Source organism: Zosterops lateralis (genome assembly GCF_965231275.1).
Source record: "Zosterops lateralis genome assembly, chromosome: 2".
In the NCBI taxonomy this organism is placed as follows: domain Eukaryota; kingdom Metazoa; phylum Chordata; class Aves; order Passeriformes; family Zosteropidae; genus Zosterops; species Zosterops lateralis.
In genome coordinates, this window is record NC_139763.1 from 17,946,834 (window position 1) to 17,955,135 (window position 8,302).

Below are 8,302 nucleotides of genomic sequence, written 5' to 3' on the forward strand. Positions count from 1 at the left end.
AGTATTTAATCAGTGTCTTCCTTACAGCTCACCTTTTAGCTGCATAATTACTCCACAGCAGTTTAGCTTAATTTTCTGCTAATGATGATATGGGAATCACCCAGAGCATACATCTACCTTGCCTCTCTGCTGACAGAAAATGCCTTGAGAGAAGCAAATGATACATGAGCAGCCATAAACCACATTTAGCAGCACTTTGAAATCAGAGTAGGTATTAGCTCTTTCACTGAAATTGATACCACAAATGAGGTTAATCAAGGTCACAGTGCCACAGAAGAAATAAATCTCTTTTCTAGTCTGTGCAATAGGATCATATTAGGAAACAAAGAACACTTTGATTTGGTACAGCCTGTCCTCCAGAGCCTGCAAATGGTACAACAACAATTTATACGTCTTGAGGATCTTGCCCAGATGTTTTATGTAACTTCCACTTTTTTTTTTTTTCTCTAAACTACCTGCATCAAACCCCTCATAATAAAGAGGAAAGTGAGTAACAAGCAATATAGACTATATGGTGAGCTGCTTCCTAAAACAATGAGTTGTTTCTGCTTTCAGTTACATTTGTACTATACCAATGAATTTTGCAAAAGGTACATGATGTGCCCAAGACCGAACTGTTTCATTTTCAAGAGCTGTATTTGAGAAAAAAAAGGAGAAAGGAAAATTCAATTAAATGAAGCAATAAACCCAGAGAAGCTCTGTTTGAAGAAAATCTGCAACGTTTATCAGTAGCTCCACATTCCCAGCAAGTCGATATTTCAGAAAGGACATTTACAGTTCTGTTCAGCTTACTTGAGAGAGATCATTGATGTCTACACTAGAACGAGCACAAATCATGCACGAGTAAGTTGTTTACACTGTCAGTCATTAGCTACATATTTGGAGTGCTGAAGAACGTCAGTATAAAGAGGCTGTCTGTGGTACTCAGCCCTAAACATCTCTATCAGCCCACCTTGCAGCCTGGTACTCACAACCACACCTGGTATTCCCCCAGGGCTCTGCCAGTGCTGAGGAGCCTGCAGAGATGAGCTCATGGGCCTATGCACACTATATGCTCCTGTTTGTCTGTCCAGGTACAACATCTGCTTCTATCATACCGATCTTCATGGAGAACTCTTTCCTGGCTGAGCCTTTATAAAGTAGCACCTTTTTTCTACATGTTGAGGGAAGTCAGTCCATTGTTTCTGCTGTTGTTCACAAAAGAGATGGGTAAAGTGGGTTCAAGAAGTCTCAGGGCAGGATTCAAGTCCTGTTCCTTCATCACTTGTGAATATGAAATAATTCCCAACCCAAATTATTACAAATCACAGTATTAGCTCAAGTGCTTTTGGTTAGATAATTTCTTACAGGAATTGGATGCCAGTTTTCACCAAGCAAGGAGAGTTATCACATCTTGAGAGAATTTCTCGTGTGTAAACTCCCACATTTGGGAAAGCAAAAGAAGTTACTTTCAGGCTCATGGAAGAAGTGCAACAAAGACGTGAAACAACTCAGTGAGAAGGGGGAGTCTGTGATTCTAGATACTCTTAAAACATGGTTCAGATGCCCTCAGAAATTTGGTCAGTGCAGTAATCTGTGACTCATGAAATGAGCTGCTTTAAATATGCCAAGTTTTTATAGAAAATGCATTGACCAACTGTCCACTATCCATTAGCAATGAGCAATCTGTGCTTGGTTTCTATGAGCAGCTCCTTTTGGCCTCTCATGGTTTTTGTTTCCTTTTAATGCGGCGTGAAAGAAGGGATGTGTGCAATGGAGTGACACCACAGCTTCCTACACAAACAGACAATTGCTAACGAAAAATTTGCATGGCTAGATATGCCTAATTTAATGGACTAAACTTGCTATTTTTCAAACCACATGAAGCTGAAGTACATCGACAGTGATGAGTGGTTCACTCTTGCCAGCACAAATGTGTCAGTATGTTCAGTTTTGTGGATACATTAAGCACTGTGGATGCACTTTGCATAAAAGATTTGTGTTTTAACTGGATATTTTGTGTCTGCATTGATGTTTGCATCAGTCCAGAATAATTTTTCCCTTATAGCCCAGATCCATCTTTGTTCTGAGTAAAGTAAGCAGGTTCAGTAGGAACTGAATTCGACCTAAGATCAAAAAGTAAAGTTTAGTTTTGTTAGTTTGTCCTCTTCCTTCCTACCATATTTCCCTTTCCCTTAGAGGTGGCAATTTGAAGTTGTCAAAGCATCTTGCTAGCTACAGCAATGGCTGAATGGAAAGCATTTAATTTTGGAGAAACTGCAAGAGTGTTTTTGCATTATTTCTCTATCACCATTGCCTTTTTCCTATAATTTGAAGTATAGTTACTACAAATTACAGTATGCAGCTTTTATCAGTTGTGGACCAACAGGAATTTTAGACTTTGGACTAACATTCTTGATGATATTGTATCTAAACAACTTTGTAGGTGCTGATGTGTGAACACATGGTCACTGTAAAATGAACTGGGACCACTTGCTTAGTAAAACTGAAGTGAGAAACACATGCTGCCTGGATGCAAAGCCATGTTTTAGAAGATCAATACCTTTTCCTTCATTGTTGGGGCAAGATGGTTTTTTGTAAAGGGCAAGGTGTAAGGGATGCAGAATATTGTGCCCCTGAGTGATTACCTCTCCTCTGCCTTTAGAGCATATGGTTTTGATTTTTACTGTAGCCTTAAAAGTAACACTTTGTGATACCCTAATTTAACCGGCCAGTTTGTACACTCATCTTCCTAAAAATCATTCAGTTTTTAAGCTTTCTCCTAAACTTTGCAAAAACACTTTGATTTCCTGATGCTTCAGGAAACTGACAGCATCTTTACACAACTCCTGATGTCCTCAGATCTGAGGTTGGCCCCTGAGCATGGGGCACTGTCCCCTTGGCAATGCTGAGCACTCTGACTTGGAAAACAGCCTGTGGCAACCTTGGAGTGCAGTTGGAGCTGTGTGAAAGCATTTTTTAGGTCTGAAAAAGAAAAACAGGGAGCAAATCAGACTGTTTTGGGACAGGAGGTTATGGATATGGATTAGTTGTCCAAGGCATTGGTCCCAGGCTCAGACCAGTGGGGTACAAAGCCCTCTGTGCTCTGGGAGATCACTGGGCCGTGGCTGGGCAGCCTCCGGGTACCAGCCTCCCGACTGTCCTTCCCCTCAGACACAGAGTCCTGAGTGTGGCACAGCAGGTGGGGAGTCTCCCTTGCTGCCTTTACCTCCATTCCTGCTGGGCAACAGGGAATTAATCCATCCAGCCTCTTGTCTGCCCTTTCTCGTTCCTGCAGAGGAAGAGCCAGCTGAGCCCAAACTGCTGATGCCCGAGCTGGGACTTTGTGCTGGTGCAGCTGCTGGCTCAGTTGTCGAGCTGGACAGGAGAGATGCCCACCCTCCTCCCTGTCACACAGCTCCAGTCCCCAAGAGAGCAGACACAAGGATCTGATGGGAGCCTCCTCTGGTGGACAGGGATGTGTCCCGGCGTGGGGAAAGGCCCTGGTGCACAGGCTGAGGCTCGCAGCTGGGGAGACAGGGAGGCAGCATCCCAGTGCCAGTCCTGGCGGGAGGGCTTTCATCTGGGGAAAGGCGGATGGCACGCGTGCAGAAGAGTTAGTCATGTGGGAAAAAGGCTGCTCAGGGGATTACAGGGACGATTTGCCCAGCCCCCTGTTCGAAGCAGGAGGAAGAGGAGAGGATGGGGGATTGCCCCCCAGCGATGCCCAGGTGCAGCCGAGGCAGCACGGCCCCTCTCCAGGCACTCCTGCTGGGAGATGTGCGGAGGGGCTGAAGCCACCCCTGGGCTGTTCACTGCCTCCACAAAGCCACTTAACGGGAGTCCTCAGAGCAAGGATTTGCCAGGTATTTAACTGAAGCGAGCTGCTCTTTGGCAGAGGGCAGAGGAGCGGCCGCAGCCCTGTGCCCGCGGTGAGGTGGCTCTGCCTCCTCATCCCTGGGGATGCTCCAGGACAGGCAATCCCGGCGCCGAGCAGCCACAGCCTTTCAGAGCCCTTCCTCACAAAGTGGCCACTGAGTAACGCTTTTGTCCGTCTTTTATGCACTAGGCAGACTGACAAAGTGTTACAGAGAGCTTAAACAGCGCTGCTGTGTGGAAAAATTGTCCTGATAATGGTGTTTTAAGCCATTTTAAGGGTGTGTGGTGCCAAATACACAACACAGAGGGGTTTTATTGAGGCATGTCATAACTGCAATTCTCTGTTATTGCAGTCCTAGTTCCACAGCACAGTTCAGCAACAACATGAGTGGTGAGGCAGAAAACTGCTCTAACAGAGCCAGAGTACAAATGAACATCGGTGGGCTGCTCTTTGAGCAGATGTCAGACAACTCGTACCCTGGAGACAGGACTGGGAGTATCAGGTAGGAGCTGGGAGCCACAGCTCCCGCTGCAGACAGGAGGGGCGGAGGGGAGAACCGGCACACGGGAGGAGAAGGAGCCTGTGTCAGCATGTCAGGTTACAGGCAGCCTTTGTGCTGTGGCAGTGGCAAACTGACACAGCCCCTTGCTCCTGCCAGGCAGGCTGGCTGCCATCACACACAACAGTGGATTTCACTGACACACGGTTTAAACCCCCAGCTGCTCTTCTATCACCCAAACCCATGGCTGCTGCCTTGCTGCCCTTGCAGATTTGAATTTCCTGAAAAGGCTCGAGGTACTTCCCTTTCTCAGCTGTTTACTGTTTCCTTTTTGCTGTGGTCTTCGTGGTCTCATCAGCCTTCCAGACCAGCGTGAAGGTCCACCACAAGAAATGCTCCTCACCCAAACATGGATGGCCATCACCATCTCTGGCTATACAAATACTCCCAGCTAAGAGCCTGGCCAATCTGCAGAAAGCCTAGCCTGCTACACAGGCTGACACAGTCAAGTCTTTATCACCCCAGAGGGTGGTTGGGCACTGGAACAGGCTTTCCAGGAAAATTATCACAGTAACACCCCTCTCAGAGTTCAAGAAAGACTCGGATAACACTCTCAGGCACATGATGTGAGCCTTGGAGCTGTCCTGTGCAGGGCCAGGGGTTGGACTTTGATGATCCTTGTAAGTCTCTTTCAACTCAGGATATTCTAGGATTCTATGATTCCACAAATCTAGTGTCTCCCACAAGTCTTCTCAATGGGAGCAAAATAATCCATGAAGGTTTGATGTGCTTGAGGTTCAGTGACTCCTCATTGTTCCAACACAGTTTTTCAAAATGTAGCTTTGTGCTAATTCATCTCACAGCTTACTTTTTCTCTCATGTAAAGGCAATGGCAAAAAGGTGGAGTGTAATTGCTGTATTATTCCTCAGAAATTATATCAAGGTTTGCATTTAGGTATGCAATAGAAAAGTGTAGGAGCATTCATGGACAGCAGGGAGAAGGAACTCTGCAAACTTGAGATATTCTAAAAACATGTGGTTTTATTGCAAGGGTCGTGGGTAAAAAGGGTCTGCTTTCAGCCACCAGCCTTGGCTGAAGCAAAGCCCCAAAGAGAGAGGGAGAGAGAGAAAGAATGAGGTAAGAGAGATAGCAGGGGTAAGGGAGGTAAGGGAGCTAAGAGAGCTAGGGCAGGTAAGAGGGCATGAGTCAGAGAGGTAAGAGGGGTAAGAGCAGTAAGAGAGACAGCAAGGACCTTATTACAATACATTATATCTCCTTTTGTGTTGAATATTCTAATTTACAGTGAGCAACTGGCGTGAGATACAAAACCTACAAACTTTGCATGCAGCCTATGAGAACTACTTTATTACCATATCATCCTATATTCTAAACTCTAAAGACTACTTTTCTTATCTACTTTATCCCTGATACCTTGGCAGGGTGAAGAGGGGCTACATTCTTGGGTCCTTTTGTTTTCTGTCCTTCAACCTATCTCCAGCTAATCACCGTCTTCCTGCCTGTCTTGATCACACCTCAAAGCTGGCCTTCATTTCTATTTCACTCACAGGTTTTACATCTCCAGTATTTCTTACGAGGCAATCATATCTGTAAGCCTTTCCTGTCCTGTCCCATCTTTCCCAACAGAAAAGAACTTAGACATAGGGCTGAGAATTTGCAGCATAGTTCACCGTGACTCTACCTGCTCCATTTCCAGCTCACTACAGTGCTTGCAAGCACATTTAAATGCAGGTGCAGAGTCAAGCCCTGTATGAAATGAGGTGACACCCTTCTCTGCCCTACAGGTGTCCCCTATAAGTATCCTGCTTTTTGGGGGCTCCTGGGTCATGCATGTACCCCTCATACATGCATGACCCAGGATGGGGTTTCAGGGTCTGCACGGACAGGTGGTGGCAGCAGGCAGGAGTGAGGAGCAAAGGTGACTCCTGCACTGTAGCAGGGAGGTGACAGCTACCAGGGCTGCCTCTGGACAAGCACAGCACATGTAAAAGGGAGCTCTGAATCAGTCATTCTTGTTTCAGTCCCCTAAAAAGTACCCAGTTTGGTGATTGTGTAATTAACTTGCCAGCACAGAAGAGAAAATAGGAGAGTTGAAGTGAAGGGTCAACATACTCCCTGTTCTTTTCTGAAGAAGAAGAAATCAAGGTAATAATAGGCATAATTCTCTGTTCTGACAGACAACAGCTGAAACAACAGCACAAAAACCTTTCATCATTTCACCATGTGACAGTCTCACCGGCAAACTGAGAAGCAATGAGCAAGACAAGAATCACAAAAGGCACATAATTACTTAGAAAACAGGCTTTGTGGTTCTCAGTCAAGAAGAGGGGTCATTTTAATACCACTCCTGGGCTTTACTGTATCCCATATCATCTGGATGTGGGAAGAAAATATCTATCTATTAACAGGTTTTTGGGCACTGCCAAGCACTGCCACGGGAGTCCTTCAAAGGATTACAATTCCAAATGATCATAAAATTTTGAAAAATGGACAGAAATCTGTGCAGTGTGCTTCAGCCCAGACAAATTCACAATGCAGTAATTGGTGCCACTCTAGAACTAGATGTACAAAGGCAAAAAAGGGAATAGCTGAGCAAGTAGCACTACCAGAAAGGTCTCAACTGGAATATGAGTTAGTATTGGCTAATATTGCTGGAAAGAAGGTGTGTATCAGGGAGGCACTGCATGTAAAATGTTCCTGGTCATTGATACAGTTTCAGATGTTTGCAGATATGGACACCATCACTAAGGAAGCACAAAACATGGCAAGTCTGGATGGTGCCAAGAAGAGCAACGTGAAATTTAGGAAACATGACCTCTGGGGAAAGGATTGAGTGAATGTTGTTATCTTTGCTCAAAAAACCCCTATTGTTAGAGGATTGCATATGGATGAGAGAGATCAGTCACCCCGGTCCACAGCATGTGGATACAAGATATTGAAGCCAGGTGTTTCCTCAAGGTCCCTGGTTTCTGGCTGTGCTTGCCAGAAGCTTGTTGCTGTGCCCCTGCTGAGGCTGTGCTGGGTTCCCAAGGGCTCCTTAGGGCTGAACCTCCTCTCCAGGGTTTGGCAATGATTCTTGCTGCTCCCATGGAGGCAGACTCATGGTGATTTCAGAGAAACTCTGCTGGGAATGGGAAACCAACCCTGCAGATGTGGCTTCAGAGTTACATCTCAAAACAAACCTCCACAAGACCCAAAACAAAACCAACCATGTGATCCTGAGCAGAAATAGGCTAATTTAAAAAATCCTAAGGCAGTCTGATCAATAACACTCAACCCAAACTGCATTTCCAGAGCTAATTCATGCATTGATTTTCTCATTGATTTGCAGTAACCACTGGGTTCCTAGCTAGATTAGCAAAGGTATTTAAATATTAAGATGAAGTCATTTTAGTAGCCTTAGTCACCTTAGTACTTAAATCCAGTTGATTTATAGCTCAGATTAGGTCTCTACACAAGATGCTGACATCCCACAAAGTCTCTTGCTGCTTTTTGATGGTTCAGTGAACACATTTAAAATTCAGGTTTTATATGCCCCAATTGCTTTGAAAAGGAGGTTTGTTCCCCAAATCACTTAGGCTTTACAAAGCCTTTTAGAAAATGGCCCTAAATACCCAACCAGGTACCCTATCTCAGACTAACTGAGGTTTCTTCCTGCTTGGGAGTTAAAGTTCTTGGCTTGGTGTTTCAGTGAAGTTTCTAAATATTTTTACAACTTATCACCAACCTGTTAAAGGATTGACAGATTCTGAGCTACCAGAGACATGGGTAGGCTATAGATAAAGTGACCAGCTGTATCATTGACAGCACGTTTGGGAAACATTAACCAAAAGTAAAAGCCTTTTATAAGAAGGCCATAAAATGGCAGGAGTAATTATGTTTTTCCAAAGTTAATAATTGACTTTTGTTTATTTGGCTTTTAAAA